We start from the raw sequence: 18,749 nt of genomic DNA, 5'->3' as shown, positions 1-18,749 counted from the left end.
ATTAATTTAAATTTTGCCTTCTACATAGTATATAAATTTGGTAATTTAATATGTAATTTAAGACTCAAATTTGTAGCATAAAAAAGAGATTTTTAAAAGCCAATCTATTTAAATGTCCCATGAATCTGTAAATGACTTGTTTGGTCAGATATATCTCAAATCCCTGTAGGTTTATGGTGATGAAAGCATGAAGAATTTAGTGAAAAATACTATTAAAAGAGGCTACACATATTGTAAATTTTTGAAATGTGGGGATAAGAACTAAATATTACTCATGAATTAGGAAGTTTATTCTAGTATTTTACCTGAACATGTTATTATTTGAAACTGAAATGAAATTAACTCAACATTAAAAAGCCAACATTTGTAAAGTATGTATTCAAATCAAAGTTCTCTTCTCAGTGTAGAGAAGTATTTTAGTATCACAGATATCCATGTTAGTTGCTGGAATAGGTACTTGAAACTTCAGTTTTTAAATTATATCATTTAAAAGTACAAAGCGAGCAATAGATAGTTATGCTTCAAAGGCAGCAGTGACTACAAAAAAGGCTGAGAAATCACCAAACTAATATTCTGTTAAATTCTAAATGCCAGGAACACAAAGCTAGAAATTAAGTCTGCACATAACCAAATGTAGCAATCTACTGTAAGCTGAATTTTCTTCTTAGGCCTAGGCTTCCTTTCCCACACAATCAGAGAAAGCCAGAGCACAGAAAAGAAGGCACAGTGCTGCAGGAAGATTCCCGTCTTGGAGACAAAACTAGATGTATCCATAGAAGACGCAAAGTTCATTCTGCACCCTTCTAAAATGTGTACAAAAGCATTTACATGCCAAGACCCTGATGAGAGACTAATGCCTCTTAAACCATCACAGCACTAGTTCATCTTCACATATTGCTGTCTTTACAGTGTATGATAAGAAAAATGAAATATCAAGGATCCACTAAAACAAGCAGAATGAATGACTGCCATTACTGAACTGGCCAATTTAGCACCAACGGAAACAAAATACAGAGCAACAATTTCTTAGTCTTCTATGATACTGGCTGCCAAACATGATATCACTAGGAAAAGATAAATGCCAAGTAATGATAGTCATATTGACCTGAAAATGTAATATCATTTCTTATTGATGTTTCATGTAATTTCCTTGCAGGAAATTCTAAGCTATTTTTACTGGGCAAACAGGTGGCTTCATTGCTAATAGATTCAGGCAATAGCTCATAATTACAAATGGGGACTGCTGTAGAGCTTGTATTTTCTAAGTCCTGCTCTTTTCTCATATTCAAGGACATAGACACATCTTGGAAAAAAAACTTCAAGACTGTATTTTTTAGAAAAACTTTAGCTTTAGTTGTGGGACTAAACAAAACTTAGCAACGCAAAGATTTTCCGTATTCTGATCATGATTGCCATCAGCATGATGCTTTGTACAGTTATTCCATTTATAATCTATCAGAAACAAGAAAGCAAATTGAGTTTTGGCTTGCCAGACATTGCTTCATTGTAGTCTCCATAAGAGCATTGTAAAGACCAAAAAATCACCCAACATGTAAACCTGCAACACCTCCCTGAAATCCTTCTGGTCCCTTCTTTCATCCATCTAGCCTGCGTCATATTTTCCACACATTGTCTGAACATACCACCATTTGGAATTTACCTTTCAATTAATTTTCTGTTTCCTGCCCATATCCTTATGTTGCCATCCTCTACCATTTTAATGTATCCATTACTTATTTAATCCAATTCTATGATGTCAATTGCAGGGCTTTTAGCATTTAAATATCATAATTTGAATGAAGTGTCTGAAGTCAGTGCAACACTCTTTAAAACAGTATCTTGAACCTTAAATGACACTTACAGGTAAGTCATCTGTCCTTCACAATTGGGTCTGTCAGTTTTATACCTCAAATGAAATCACTCTAAGGTCAGTGAGTTAACTAGAAAACAAGAGAGGGTCAGATCTTAGCTTTAAAATTTGTCAGTCAAGTCCTCTATCAATGACTTCATACTTGTGGCTAGTATATATGTAGACAACTATCTTGTAGTACTTTCATGCCATTCAGTTCACTAACATTTTTATAGCACTAGAACTCTTGGATTTGTGTGTCTTGCTCCTAGTCAGGTGACGACAATTCCTGGTTTTACAACCATGATAATAGATTACACAGAAAACGATTATGTTTCTGGTAGCCATGCTGCAACTCTTTTCCAATAAATGAATAAATATTAAATATGCACTTTATTTCATGCATTTCCATAACTAACATTCTTCATATTTTGAGGAATGAGACAAGAATACTGAGACAATTATAGAACAAGGGAAACTTAAATTATTTGATCATCTAGATTCATTGTCTTATTATTTTACTTACTAGAGCTTTCAAGTTTCCTTGATACCTATTTGCAGCAGAAGAAATATGCTATTTTGGGTATATAAGTGCATACCACATTGATACCTTTCAGAAACATGGCAATCTCACAGTCCAGTCAATGCACAAAACCTCTTATTTGTATTAAATGAATTGTTGGCATGCCAATAGACGAAAGGAAGACATAGACTGAAACGTTTGGATTAAAAAGAAGGCCCAATGTTATTTTATTCTAAAATTTCAAAACATAAACTATAAATACTGAACTGGCTTCCATCACACAAGCCACAGCTAGTCATCTAAATCTCTCATCCTGTGGATGGAACCACCAGCAGCCACAGCTCAGCCACTCACAGAAAACTTGAAAAGCAAGGGAGTTAAGATTTATTTAACAACATCTATAAATCTAAGCAGCTCAGCAACCTTCACAGACCTAAAGGTGTGGATGCACATCTTTTTTAAAAAAATGTGGATTCTCTTTTAAATGCAGACTCCCTACCGAAACAAAATACTGAATGCATGAAATAAATTTCTTCTTTTGAGTTACAGAAAGCAGGGGAAATGAAGATGTGAAGGCTGAAGGATGTGTACCAAACTTCAGAAGGAGTCACAATGGAAACAAGTTCCAAACCCAGGTTAAATTCTTCCAAGCTTCTCCTATTTTAGTGGTAGGAACAAACATCTCTAAAAAGACTTTTTCACACGTGGTCATATTTTGTATTGCCCACATTTAGTTGACAACGTTTAATGCTTGAATGCACAAATTAATCAAAAAGTTGGATGAAACAATATTTGTACTAAATATTGACTTTTAATAGTGACAAGAGGATAGAAAGATTGCTTTCACATGTGCACTTTGTAATGCTGGAGCAGAAGAATGTGTCTTTGAAAATGTTTTACTTTCCATGGCATTGAACTATGACCTTTACTATCTAAACTGACATGTCTATTCCTGGCATAGGATTATTCCATTAAAAAAAATTCTAACTGTTCACTGGTTCCACTTTAAAATTCCTCCCTCAGTGACTAATCTGGCTATGCATGAGGTGAAGGAAGAACCACCTCCCTTTCAGAGTGTTTTGGGGGCAGTCTAAGCATACTTAATACAACCTCAAGAGCATTTGCAACTGTGCTACAAAAAGTGAGAAACTGGAAAAGCAAAATGTAGACTGCCTACCAAAGATTTCTATGCATCCTGAAGAGGAAGGATTTCCTCTTAAACACTATTCTAAGGCGTGGGAGCACAGACCAAAGACTGATGTTCACTGTGGCCACACTGGTGAAGACAGACCTCTAATAAAGCATAAGCAGTATTCTTTGATCACTAGGAATGGAAGAGCAAAACATGAGCAAAATCATCAGTTTCCCCTAAAGTCTTCTGTGACACTTTCCATGACACCCCTCAATAGAAACTGCTTTTGTGGAAAGTTTTGGAAAATTCAAACAAGGAGTTTTTAAATTATGTTGCTTTAATAATAGTTCAAAAACTAAATGGAACTTTTAAATTCATTTCCCTTAACCTTGATTTACTCCCAAAAGCTTTTTCTCAACTAGTCTCAAAGTCCTTATATTTTTTATTCAATTTTGTTGATTTTGCTAAGAAGAACTTTTTGTACAGTTGGAAGCAGAGGCGGACATAGGGCCACCATGCTACAACCTTTTAGACAATCTGCTGTCTAAAGAATTATAAAGAAGCAGAGCTCATCTTGAAGAGGTCTAATTATGACTGCTAATAAAGTCAAACTTTAATTAGCAAAGCCTGAGCAGATCTACATAAATATGAAAGTTTATAAACACCCCACCAAAAAAGAAAATGACCAGGTTTATTCATAAAATACGTAACCATTATCAGGCTAATTGCACAGCAATTTCACATAGTGTTGGCTAATATTTTTGCCCATGGGTATCAACAAAATTTATGATGGTGTCAGAGGGGAGAGCATAAGAAGCAGTGGTCTGATGATTTTATGTGCAAAGTATATGAGAGTGTGGCTATAATCTTTTAAATATTCTTTCCCAAAATGTTACCTTTTTCTTTGCTTCAGAGTAGAAAGAAAGATCTATAGAAATGGCAATACAATTTCTAATATATTTTCCTTGGCATGGAGTAGATTCTAGATGAAAATGTATCTTTTGTGATTTCTGCGAACAACTCCAAATATTCATGAAAAGAAATGGTGGTGAATGTGGCAGTCTAGGGGGTTTTACAGGAAGAGGTGCAATGCCATCTTGAAACCTTGGGGCTTTCTGATGAAACATGTTGATTAATTTGGAAATTTTTAAAAGCTGTGATGAAAAGACAGAGATGCTGACTGCAGGGCTAAACTGAACAACAGAGGATACAGTCTCAGGAAAGGATGAAATTTATATCAACATTACACTCCAGTATTTCTGCATGCTAACATTCACAGAAGCTTTTTTTTTTTTTAATTACTTCATGTTTAATACCTTGTGATTAATATATTTTCCCCATTGATTGTTCCTTGCTATCCCATTTAAGACTGATTCTAAGTTTTGAAAGAAATCTCCAAAAAGAGAGAACCCATCTGCCTAGAAGTTGAGGACATTTGGTAAAAAAGATGTATATTCAAATCTTGATCTAAAGTGAGATAAGATGCATGATGTAAGCAGAGATGGTGCCCTCTCATTTGGAAAGGGTATCCAAAGAAGTTAAATTATGTCACCAGTTACCTCACTCTAAGCCATCATATGATCCAAAATTTAGGTGTCTTATCCACCTTCACAGATGGGAAGAAGAAATAAATCTTAGATGGAGCCGCAACATATGCGGGAAGGTATTTTATCTTGCTTTAGTAAAGCTATGGGAATCATTAATACTGTGCCATTACCAATGAAGTATCACAGCAATAAAGTATCTAAACAAATTTGTCGCAAAGGACTACATACAAAGATGTATAATGCCATACACGATATTCAACTTACAAAGCTAACAATAGCACTTCAAATCTGTATTCTTGTGTACAAGAATGCCTCATATTCTAGATATCTGCTGGTCACTGGTAAAGAGACTGAATTCATTACTGGGGAATCCATGGTTGAGAAAGTAAACCTAAACTTTCCAGGGAATAACCTGTTACTTGTCAAGAATGAACTGGTTAATTAATGGAAAGTATTATGTAACACAATTACAGGTGTGCTTTATTATTATTAGTCATTCATCTCTGAAAAAGTTCCAAAAATTAAAAGAAATTTTATCAAAAGTTGCTTTTCAAATTCAAGTTGATTAGTATTTTTAAACTTTTTAAAATAGCTTTTTCAGTTTCAATAACAAATCTGATCAAATCAAAATGTTGCAAAAAAAGCAGAAGGTATTATATCACTTGGTAATTGAACTGGAATCATTGGATTTTAAGACATAATATGTCTCTCCCTTGAGAAACTTTCAAAATTAATGGAAAAAAGAAACAAGATAGGTAACTGTCGTAGTGTGAGTTTTCATCTGTTTTAGGAGCCTGTTCCTTCTCCAATTACCTTCACTGGGTTTATAGGTCTGCTCCTTCCCACAGGATTTGTTCTTTAGGGGGTGGGGGTAGGGTGGGTGGGAGGAGGAGACAAAGTTTCTTAAGTCCTAAATATCTCTCTTGTTTCCCCTCTTTTCTGAACTTCTTAAAATTAGAAACTCCACAAAGAAGTAAGTATATTTTGTGTTCCCTCCTTGATAACTAGCACTGTTGCTTAATTAGCACATATTTGTACATTTAAGAGTTTATTTCAGAGATTTTTTTTTTTTTTTTGTGTTCACTGTAAAGGATGAAATCTTTTCTCTGCAAGAATTTCCAGTCATCTAAGCAAAGAGAGTTTTCCATCTGTGGCTGGGGGCGGGAGCACTGGCCTTTCTCCCACACTGTAGTAGTTACTATAGGAACTATTGTGCCTCCTTCAAAAGGGCTACAGACAGGGTGATTAAAATTCTTCATGGGAGAACCCCCACTCTTCTCCCTGACAATGAAATTCTTCAGGGAGAGGGCTAAGCCTCCAGTTCAAGAATGGCAGCACCTGAGGGAGTGATGTGGCAGACAGAATCACCCTTGCTTTAAGTTGAAGTACAGGAAAAAAACTACAAGGGCCCATACACTTGCATTTATTTTATTCCCTTCCCATGAATTTCAGAAACATTGGCAAGAACTAGTGAGAAACAGAAGGAATAAATAACTTCATACAGTCTCCAACATGTAGAGGACAACGCATAAAGAACAAATACTTTCAATTCAAATCAGTAGCAGGACAAGAAAAATAATTAAAGTGGGATAGGAGTTCCTCAGAAAATCCATCTGCTGTAAAGAGATTGGGAAAAAGTCTACGGAAGCATGGAAGAGAAAGAGATGAAGTAAAGACAGATGGGTGAGGCAAGGGAGAGGGACACACAAAGGTGGGGTGAATCAAGGGCTTAAAAACCTAGGAATTTATCAGTCCTTTAGATAAATGTCCATCCCGAGAGATTTGGCTCTACCAGCAGAAAAAATGCATAAACATTATGATTGCATGAAGAAATGAGTGATGAGTCTGGATTACTTATTGAGATACCACAGTAAGACCCTTATTGGAATAATAGTTCTATTGTCTTATTTTTAAACCAGTATCACAATTCCTCTGAATAGAAAACTGCTGCCACCCCTTTACAGCTCCAATGCTACAGAAATGCCTAGTGTCACTGATTCTGTTCTCAGAAGGAGGACAGGGTATTAATATCAAGTCAGAACAGTGTTATATAGTGTCAGACTATACTTGCTGGTAAAACTAAGAGGCCTACATCTGTTGTCTTGCTTTTTTTTTTTTCCAGTCTGATCCCAAAGGTTCATGTTATGACATTTGTAACATCTGCTACAAATGCGGAGGTAAGTCAGGCACAACCTTATTACTTCCAATCTAACACTCCATCCATCCACAGGGCTTTCATATGCCACTAGGACGTCAAGGCGACCAAAAGCTGTTCTATCTACATGAAGCAAGGTGTAATATATTTCTGAAAGTCAAGAAAAAATCCTGCTTTGTTATGTCTCCCCTTCTTTTGTTGTCTTAGATTTTGGCAATGGTCTTTCAGAATTTTCTATGAACAAAACAAGCAAGCCTCTCCTTCTTAGAGCCAATACAATTGCCTTTTAATGCCTTAGTCAGTGGTGTGTTGAAAATTGGCAAGCTGTAATTTACATCCTTCCCTGTTTTCACTAACACTGAAACATATCCAGATTCCCCTACCAGACCCTTCTATACTAAAGTCTGCTTTCTTGCACAGCCCTCTTTTCCTTCCATACTTCTCCCATGATTTTGGTGGGCTCGCTGCATCGTTTTAATGACAAACTTAACTTTTTTCAATCCTCAGTGGTAAAATGCAACTCCTGATAGACAAAAAAATACTTATTTAATCTGTGGTAACAAGAAAGTAAATGAATAAGGAAAACACTAAATAAGATGCTTTATAACTAGCATTCTTTCTATTAGCTTCTATCTAGTTCTTTCTATGAACTTTTATTCTATCTATGAACTTCTATTGTTATATCCACAGTACTTGAAGATTCCAGTATTCCACTGTGAATGGGCTAGGATACTGACTGTATTCTGTGAGGACTATGCAATCACGGCCAGGTGTCTGCACGGGAAGCCAACATGTGCTATATGGCTAAAATCATCCCCTAAAGAAATTCTTTGAGAAATACATATAACCTCTTCTGACAGCAAGTGGCTCGTAATTTTAGAAACTAACAGCTTTAGATGTTAGTGAACTAGGTAATATTTTCCACACTCGGTATCATACACTAAAAATAAGACGAATTTCACATTTGGTAGAAGTCATTTAAATTCATTACAGTAGCTGCAGAACACTACATGGTAGCAAGTGAGAAGGAAAACCCAGTGCCTGATGACATAAGCCATTGTAGGTCTTGATTGCCTGCATTTCTGCCATACTCACTTTTTTTTCTGTCTTACTATCACAGGCTAAGTAAAAGAACCCTCCACACACATACCCAGCTAAGAAAAACACTGAAAAAGACCAGATCTCCTTAGGTTAAATGAACACTAAAATTTGAAAGTATATCAAATATTGCTGTTGGCAAATGTAAGAGCCACATCCAGTGCTGGAATAAAAAATCCAGCTATGATATAACCAGACAATTACTGACTAATGCTTCATTATTCTACCAAAGTAAGTGACATACTGAAATGAATCCAACTGTTTAAAGTTGCTTCTGCTTCTAAGGTGACTTTAGAGCTTTACTACTTCTACAGACTTGGCTTTATGACTGCCACATGTAGGTGGTGGATTTGTTTGTAGATTTTTTTCTTCCTTTTTGTGAGTTAGTCAGAAAGGATTTAATGAAGATTCATAAATGAAATGAGACTGGGTACAAGTCTGTAATCAATCCACAATTTCAGGGAATAAATCTTTATCCGCTGCCAAAACTGAACCGTGTAATTAACTGAGGATTCTGGTAAGAACCAACTGTGCCACTAGTCAATTATTTTTACTTGTCTTCCAGCTGCGGCTTCTGTCTGTTCATAAGAGAGACTGTAGGAAAATGCAACTATAGAGAGTTTGGTGATTTAAAAAAATAACTGAAGAAATTTAAGGAGATTACCAAGACCATCTGTAGTAGAACCACAAGTTTTAAAAATCTGCAAATGGTTCTCAATTTCTCACTAGAAATTTTCATCAAGGACTCTTATAAGAACTAAAATAACATTTCGGAATTGCTGAGGATTGAAAAATGACCATGCATAAGCTGCAGTGGAAATCCCCAAGTCCTAATGAAGCAGTCTGCAGAGGAAGTAGTATGATACTTTAAGTCATGACAACTGGGAGATGGAACTGCTTCTTTTCAAAAGCATTGCTGCTTATTAAAAAACAAAAATAAATTAGTTGATCCAAAGCTCCTGTGGAAAAGATTTTCCAGCACATCCACCACTTTGGATTTCATTCTTAATATATATGTATTTAAGTGCACTAACTACTTGTAATCTCTTTCAGCAGTTTTTAGGGAAACAATCTGTTGGAAATCCCAATGACTGGTAAGAAGAACAGTTAAATCTTTACCGGAAACATGACGTAGTCTTTAAGTGTTTGCTAAGGTTAAAAGAATTCATACAGTTCATGCTGAATGAGCTTGAAATAAATTAGGTTAACATGTTTTCTGTTATTATTATCAGCTCCAGCACACAACACAAGGTGTTTCCTCCTTCATTTACTGATGGATCTTTTTAAACAGTCATGTGAGAAAAGTCCAGTTTCCTCTGCCTTTGAAGAGCACCTAACAGGGAAATATAAGAGACGTTTGCTCAGAAGACAGAATAGTAAAGGAAGTGAGAGCTTAGTATAGAGAAAACAGGAAGAAAATTCTACAGCCAAGGAGAACGTGCGTAGACACAGCATTTACTTCATCAGAATTGCATTCATTAGCATCAGGAATTAATTTAGCTGAAGATTCTTTCCGCAGTGAGGGAAAACATTTCTGTTATTTAATCATATCATAGCTAAGATTCACACTTGCTACCTGAAAAAGTCAAGCCTGTCTGGCAATAAGAGAAAAAGCAAGGCATTCACCATTCAAAATATTTCTTGAACACCCTAATCATAAAAGTTCAGGGTGTTATTGTAGCCAGATATTTTATTATTCTTTAGCAAATGAACTTAAAGGCATCAGAATTCATTCCCCACACAGTACTTGAATCAGACATGGACACAGATGGTTACCTTGACTTTGGGAGCAAAGTTTTACTTTGCAAGATAACACTGTCTTTAAACCAGCTCTTTTGCACTTTCTATTAGCACTGATAAATATATTTTTGTTTCTATCTTCTTAAGAATTTTACAATTATACTGATAATGTATTGCATTTGGTTAGTTCAAGAATTACTTTTTAATATTCATACCCAAATTTAATATAATACAAGTATGCATTTGCTATAAAGAGAAAAATTTGCTTGATACAATAATTCAACAATCTGTGAGCTGAGATTTTACTGAAATGATGTTCTTTAAGCTCTTAAAGTGTATTTTACTGCTTTCCAACATCACCTTTAAATTCTTAAACATATTTCTTGTGCTTAGTCCCACTGAAGAACTAGATTTACACAACTATGTAATTTTTAAAACAAGCTCATTAATTTAACAGACAAGATTATTTTTCTTAGAGTATGATACAATACGATACTTAAACCAAAATACAGTTGAAGACTGCTCAAACTCAAGACAGAATGCACCTCTTTTTCAGTCACCCGCAACTTTTATGCATCCTTCAGAAAAACTGATGAGTTATGCCTGATAACATTTATCTACTTTTCTTCTTTCTTTTAGCAGCCTCCTGAAAGACAGTTGTATTCCTGACATTTGTTGTTATGAATATGATAGATAGCTTAAAGGTGTTTTGGATTATTTTAAATTTCCTACTGTAAATCAAACCACTTCTTATTCTGTTAACAATACCTGAAAATCTGGAAAATTTGATTGTAAAAAAAAGATTCCACTCAACAATGTTGTAGTGGGACAAGTCAGAAATGCAGCAAGTTTTCTGTGAATACTGACAAACAAATCTTTCAATGCAAAGGCTTGGCCTTACAAATGCAATATTATTGCAAGGTATATTCTACTTCTCTCTTCAAATACGATGGAGAAAAAATGACTATGGAGTAAAACTGCCCCAAATTTTTCAAAAGTATCACTGAAAAATTCTGCTTCAAACTTTTCTAAGAATACTTCTGTCATAATATTGAGTCTACCTTCTACAGGAGAGGAGGGATCTGAGGAATGAAGAGGACCCTACATGGCTGGAAGAGGCAAAGACACACTGCTGTGACAGCTCATGGACAAATAGCTTCTGAAGAGAAAGGCTTATTTTCATGAATGATGGCTTCAGAAAAAAAAATGTGACTAAAAGGAAAAGTGAATGCCAGAAATAGACTAAAAATCAAAACTTTACTGAAGGAAATAATATTTTGAAGAATATGAACTGAAACAAAGAATTAGGGATAATCAAAACAATTTTAAAGCTGTGTCTTGTTTATGTTCACCAATTATTTGACACTTATTATGACTGCTTGATTATATCTAACCAGAGCTAACCAGGCAAGAAGGACTCAACTGCCCTGGTTGCATACATGACACAGGTGTTGCTTATCCATTTGTTTTTGAGGTTCAAATATTCTTTTGTCCAACTGGCACATAATACTTTGAGCTTAGCTAAGGGTATGTCGTTATAGTCAAATGAAGACAACTGTGAACTAGCTGAAAATGGGTCAATATGGCCACTGATAAGGTCTAGCTGTGCTAAAAAGGCTATGAAACTTTCACAAGAAAAAGTAACTTTTTCATCACTGTTTTACCACAGCTGGGCTATTTCAAGTCCCTAAACTAGCATGTGTTGCTGTGTAAACATATTGTGTCTAAAGAGGAGTTTTTAGTTAATCCCTAATTAAGTTGTTAATAGTAAATGAACAAAAACCCAATGTATAAAAATCCCGGAAAGGTCTGAGCACACCCTTTTTCCATCTCATCTATTCCACTTTTACACTACCTCAACTCATCTTCTCACACTTTTCTTTTTTCTTCCCTTAATTTTCTTATTTCACACCAGTTTACCTTAATTGGCACTTTCAACCACACACATTTCCTGTGGGAAATAAGTTCATTATGATCAGAGGACCCAAAGCTGTGTTGTGGGGGGTGAGATGGATCACCTTCTTGGGCATCTGAAGCTCCAGAAGGCAATGTAACTGGGATGAAAATGTTGAAGAGGATACTTACTAAACTCAAATAGCTGAACAATTTGAATTTACTCACTAAACACAAACTCCCATCCCCAAACCTTTGGATGCTATACCAAAAAGACCTGTCTGGGAGGGAATAAAAAATAAAAAACAAAGTTAAAATTACAGCCCAGAGAAGCTACTATTCACTCCACCAAAGCGGAGGTGATAAGCTCTTGACAGTTTGTTAATGATACTGGAGCTCCAAAGTGTTGCAACCTACCCTTACTTTCAGGTTAATCCCCTAAAAACCGATAATTTCTCTGCACTGGGGAAAGCAATATATTTAAACTCCTCAAATACTGCTTACTAGAAAAGAAAGTGAATTTATAGTACTCCATGTATCATCAAAGAACATCAAGTGTCACAATATAACTCACAATATCAGCTTTTAAATTCTATTTCCTTAGAATCCATATTATTTACGTAGGATATGTATAACAATTAATGAAAACATACTATCTCCCACAATTTTTTTATTTTGGTTCCAATATTATTTTTGTATCATATTGACAATAATTACAGTTTGGACTCAACATAGGAGTGTTTTTTTGTCCATTGATTAACACCAGACAAAATTCCAGAAAGTCCACAATAATTTACTTCTATCAATCAGAAAATAGAACCAAACATTTTTATGATGTACAAACATCACACCCTTATGACAAAATGTCATGTTATTAGTTCCAGCTCTCTTCACAGCATGATACTGCATCCACAAACCAGGCACAGCACTAGCTTGTGGACAAAACTATCCACCAATTCTTCGATAGAATCATAGAATAGTTTGGGTTGGAATGGACCATCAAAGATACTTAGTTCCATTCCCCTGCTGTGGGCAGGACCTGCTAGGGGTAGGACCATCCCTCACAAGATCAGGTTGTGCAAAGCCCCGTCCAACTTTGAAAACTTATGCAACTTCTTTGTGTAGCCTGTTGTCTCACAACACTTTACATGAAAGCTTTATTCCTTACACCAATCTAAATTTACTCTTTTTCAGTTTAAAACCATTGTCTCTTATACTGTTATTGGTATATGCACCCTTGTACTATGACAGGCTCCATCTTAGGATCCCGCAAAAAGTCAAAGTAAAGGTTTCCAATTCCTTTTTTATTAGATCTCAGGTTACAGCTTGAGCTTAGCGCTACTAATGCTGAGACTATTCAGAGAGAAAAATACAGTTAATAAAACTTATTCTATGACAATCCTGACACTACAGGCCCTGGCAAAAAAAAAATCTTCCCCTTTCTTTTTATAAACTTCCTTTACTGAAAGGCTGCAATAAGGTCTCCCAGAGCTTTTTCCTCCTCTTCAGGCTGAGCCACCTCAAATTCGTCAGTCTTTTTTCACAGGATCATTTTCATGGCCCTCCTCTGGACCCACTCTAACAGGTCAATGTCTTTTTTGTGCTGGGGACAAAAAAGATAGAGCTGGATGCAATACTCCAGGTGGGGTCTCATGAGAGCCTGAATAGATTAGGAAAATAACCTCTCGATCTGCTGGCCATGATCCTTTTGATGCAGCCCAGGATATGACTGGCTGTCAGGGCTGCAAGTGCACCTTGCTGATTGATACCAAAATTTTCATCCACCAGTGTCCCTAAGGCCTTCGCAGGGCTGTTTTCAATCCATTCCTCCAGTATGTACTGACATTGGGAATTTTTGTAGTCCAAGTGCAGAACTTTGCCTTTGGTCTTGCTGAACTTCATGAGGTTCACATGGTCCCATTCATCAGTATTTATGCTTATTTCTTGCTCTGGAATCACATGAATGATAGGAAGTGGCATCAGAGCACCACTTCAAGTAACTGCAGAGGCGATATGCTTAATTTGGACATTCTTGCCTCTAATTATCAACAGACAAGAGATCAAATACCAGCACTTGCTAATAATACACTTTTGCATCTGTAAACTATCCAGTTTCAAAGTACTTTCTTACTCATTTAATGCCAGCTCTTATATGATACTCCCAGTTAATATCATACTGCATTAAACTTATAAAAACTACTGTCTGGCACCAAGCCTTTTTGGCAACTCCTGAAAATAATTAAACTGATTTATTGTTTCTGAATTTTGTCCTTCAGTTTCCTGAATTAAAATTATTTAGCATTATGAGTTTTAAGTATGAACCGTAAGAGAACCTTTGGAGATTACTTAATGCAATACATTTTCTCTAATCACTTACCTCCAAAAAATAAATAAATAACTATTTAAAAACTATTTTCCAAAAACTGTGATTGAAGTGGGCCTTTAAAAATGCCCACAGTATGTCCTATCTCAATCCAAAAAATACTGTTGGATTTTAAATTTAAGTCTGCTGGTAAACTAACCCAAATATTTTAAATACTGAAGCAAAAAAGGAGGATATTTTAAATAGTGTGCAGGGTACGTGCTTATTCAAGTTCAAGTAAAATCTCTAAATCTCTCCTTTCTCTAAATTGCTTATCCAACAAAGGATGTTCTTAGATGGGAAATGGGATATGGGCTTTTCTGGTATTTGAAGTACTTTTTCTCCCAAACCCTTTTATTAAGGAGCTATTCAATGAAAGTGAGTTTTGATTCTATTTTTCATATTGCAGTACTGCACATAATTTTGTGTTCAATAGCTTGTCATAATACAAAATTACCAAAACTAATAAATGATTCATAGTTCTAAATATATCCTCTTATAGATGAAGTTTAGCAGAGAGAATAAGCTTTATATCCATTTAAAGTTAGAACAATGTTGATGGTATTTAATATTTCCTAACACGTGGAAATTTCTTGTTCTGTTCTTTGTCAAATAATAATCCTCTTAGTTAATAAAAAGAGAGCTGCCATGTCAGTTTAAAACTTGGGAGACAAAACTCCAAGGAACCCCTTGGAATGGCTTCCCAGAGTGATTCCAAAATTAAAATGCACTAACTCAGATACGCCCAACCACATAATAGTATAGATGTAAAGGTCTACATAAACAGAGGAAGACCCTGGAAACTTCCCCCAAAGCCTTCTGTCCACCCTATTCTGCAAGCATGATTGACTGTGTCATGTTTATTGTTAGCCCATCTGGACAACAGGTGCAGTACTTAATGGCCACAGTGTACTTGATTATTGACTAGTGAATATTTCTGCACAACACAATAGGCCGCAGAATGACCCCCAGTAACAGACAGACTTCCTGCCCATTTCGACATTCAAAACCTCTCAAAACAAAAGGAAGGAGTTTTTACCCTATCTGGAAGTTTGGTATAGAGCTTAAACATACAACCTACATTGGTCAAATACTTAGTTTGCCAGGTTTATATAGAGTCAATTTAAAGAAAAAAAACCCAAGGTGTACGAATTTCAAGCTCAGGGACCTCTAATTACTTCATGCTGAAAGTTTAACTATAAAACATAGATAAATTACTGCACTAAAACCACAGAAGATCCTCCACATGATTTGTGCCAATGTATCTAAAGCTCAGTGAAGCTGATCCCAGGGAGACTTTTCCACTTAGTCCTCAGAGAATTCCTTTTGGACCTGTTTCTAAGGAGTATATAAAGGATTACTTGGATATTTTGGTAAAGTTACCCAATAAATTAGTCAATCTCAAATTTTATTAGCCACAAAGCATTACAGCAGTCATACAGCTGAGGAACACTGAGGGAACTGAAGGCATATTAGTCATTTATTTAGGCAGATACCAGAGATCAGTACTCAGTACAGGATGTTAGTTGTAACATTAAGCTAATTGGCTAATAGTTGCAGCAGTCCTTAAACAGTTTTTGTACTGAGAAGTGTGACCCCTTCTTGAACCAATTTATGTAAACCCAGAGGGAGTCCTAAATTTATTCCAGTTTCGTGAATGCATGGTCTGGATTAAGAAACCAAAAGCAAGAAGAATGTGCATAAAACCAACTGCATAAGCCAAACACCTAAAATTTACATGCTGTCAGCTTGAAAACTTTCTGTTTAACAAATTAGTTGAGATAATAAATGTTCAATATAAATTTAACAATTTAGTATTAAAAACATTAATATTTCATCTAGTGCATATTTCAGGGCTACAGGGTTTTTTTTCTTTTCAACCATACCTTTGGCTATTTATCTAGTTGCAAACTTTTATAGATGTGAAATATTTTAAGAAGTCCTTTGCAAATGGCCTGAGGTAATTTCAAACTTAACAGACCCTGTCCCACCAGAGCTCATTACAGTGCATTTTATAACAAAGTACCCTCTACTTAATTTTCAGAACTTAGCCAAGCGTACTAGAAATGCAGCTGCATTAAGTGCAATTAATGGTATAATAAAAGTAGTAGAGGGCTGTTTAAGACCCAAGAACCAGCATTAAACAGGGAATGCATGTTCTCTGTCAGTGATGCATTGAAGTTCCAGAAGTGTGAGATTTCCACTGCTAGGGAAGAAAAAAAAAAAATGAAACTGCATGTGCTGTTGGGGGGAAAAAAATCTTCTGTCCTCCAACAATCCCAAAAGGTAGACTAAAAGTGGATTAAAAAAATATTCCCTCCAGTTATGCCACTAGCATCCCCCTTTCTCTTTGAACAGAAGTCCAAAACAATAAACTCATATTCCCACCAGCAAAAAAACCAAGCAAATTCAATTCCAGAAAAAGTGAGATTAATAGTAAGTGATTAATATAATACATAGAATGATCTGGTTTCTTACCTAGCAAGGTTTACTTTAAAATGACAGAATCCTTTCTTTCTAAAAAGAAAGAATGTTTTTGTGACAGGAAATAATATTTTATTTTAAATTAAAATATTTTTTTTAAAATAAAACAACTCACATCAAAAGTGGAGTATTGATTATAAAAGCTCTGCAACTGTTAAGTGTGGAATTATCTTGATAACTAAATTATCATAACTGGGAATTAAGTTAATTCTTGTCTGGAACTAAAGACTATGTTCAAGGCAGAAGACAACCAACATCTGAGTAATCTCTGAGAGAAGTCAACTGACCTCTCATAAAGAAACTACTGACTAAATTTTTTTGTACGGGACTAATATCTTTTTTGTTTTTTGTTTCTAGTCTTGAACCTTATTTTCATGTATTTAACTCGATTATTTACTTTGGCAGAAGAGATCCATTAATTCATGTGAGTGGGCCTTCTGATTCACAGACAGTAAGTGGCTTACAACATGGCTTTATGGCAAAATATGAAAGCACAGAAGCCCTTGATTATGCATGGCCTGCAGATATAGTAATTCATTTTGTACACACTGAATATAAAAAAAATCCTTTCATGAGTGCTGAAGGTAGAAAAAAGTTATGATTTTGTGCTTTGCACAAGAATAACAGATTTCTAAACTATGGAAAAAAAAAAACCAATTTCCAATTTTCAGTGAATAAGTACTGGAAATACAAAACCTATAAGAAAACCCTCAGAATTTTAGTATAACTTCTACAAATAATGGATAAATTAGGTATACCAGATTTTGTTTTACACTTCCCTTTTCTAGTAAAAAATACATGCTAACCATATATTGCTTATCTCTTAAATTGATTTCAGGTGTTAAGGGACAGAGATAACAAACAAACAACCTCTTACACCTGTTATTTGTGGACTTGACTGCTGGCAATTTTCAAGTCAGCTCTGGCTGAGAACCCTATATATGGACTTGGAAATAATCAACAGTGTGTAGAAATATAAAACCTACTTTGACAGTAGATTTCATTATTCTCAGAAATACGTAGGAAAAATAAAACACATGTAATTTTCCCACTCACAGAGCATATGAATACATCTATTCCTGATGTTCTAGTTATCCAGTGCTATATTTTGAGTCGTGGAAACATTTCAATATATCATTGAGTGTTCTCTCTTTTCTGTACCCTCTGTTTGCTGAACCTCACACTTAGGGGCTCTGTTCCTTTACCAAGACCGTTTCTGCTGCTGACTTCCAATCTTTTTATTTTCAGCATTCTGATGCCTCTATCATTCTTCACAGTAACATAATTCTACAATCATCACTTCAGTAGATGAGAAGGTAACTTTATTTATATAGGCTTAAGTAGACTTAAGAATAGTAGACTTAAGTAGAGAATAGGTGATCACGTTATTTTAGTAGATGATTTAATTGACACATTTCCTACTACTCTCTATGATCACACTGTAGAGAATGTATCTTTTATATTGTATTTACATATCCTATGATGTAATTCTGAAAAAATGTTAGCTACTGCACAGTAAAACACTATAATTACTGCTGAAATAACCACAGTGGTGTGGACAGTATTGACAAAATAATAATAATAAAGCCTAGGAAATGTAATTATTAGTGTTAAAAGTTTCTATAAGGACTAATAACTAAAACTGAAGCAATGGGACTAGAAATGTATCTAAGGTAAGGACCTACTACTTCTGTCATTAAACCAAGAAATGATGATTTTGTTTGCCTAAAGATACATTAAACACATCACATCTTGCTGTTACCAGGAAAGTAATAACAAATAAAAGTGACTCCCTGGGAAATTATTTAGTATTAGTAAACTATTGAAGAAAATTAGAAAGAAAAAATATCTCCATAATCTCATTTCAAATTGGAGATGTCAAAGGGCACTAAGGAAATCAAAAAAGCTCTCAAGATGGAAGGTGTAGAATTTGAAAAGCAGGATATCTAGTGACCACACCCTTGAA

At 35.2% G+C, this 18,749-nt stretch overlaps 1 protein-coding gene across 4 annotated transcripts in view; it reads right to left on the bottom strand.

The window, feature by feature from the left end:
* Positions 1-18,749, bottom strand: part of NPAS3 (neuronal PAS domain protein 3) — a 596,091-nt gene that overhangs the window by 298,605 nt on the left and 278,737 nt on the right. The gene's annotated exons all lie outside the window — the stretch shown is intronic.

The sequence above is a fragment of the Chamaea fasciata genome, unplaced genomic scaffold, assembly GCF_029207755.1.
Source record: "Chamaea fasciata isolate MVZ Bird 193981 ecotype frontalis unplaced genomic scaffold, bChaFas1.0.hap1 SCAF_7, whole genome shotgun sequence".
Classification (NCBI taxonomy): Eukaryota; Metazoa; Chordata; class Aves; order Passeriformes; family Sylviidae; genus Chamaea; species Chamaea fasciata.
The sequence above is the reverse complement of the archived record's forward strand: the minus strand, read 5'-3'. Positions and strand labels throughout refer to the sequence as shown.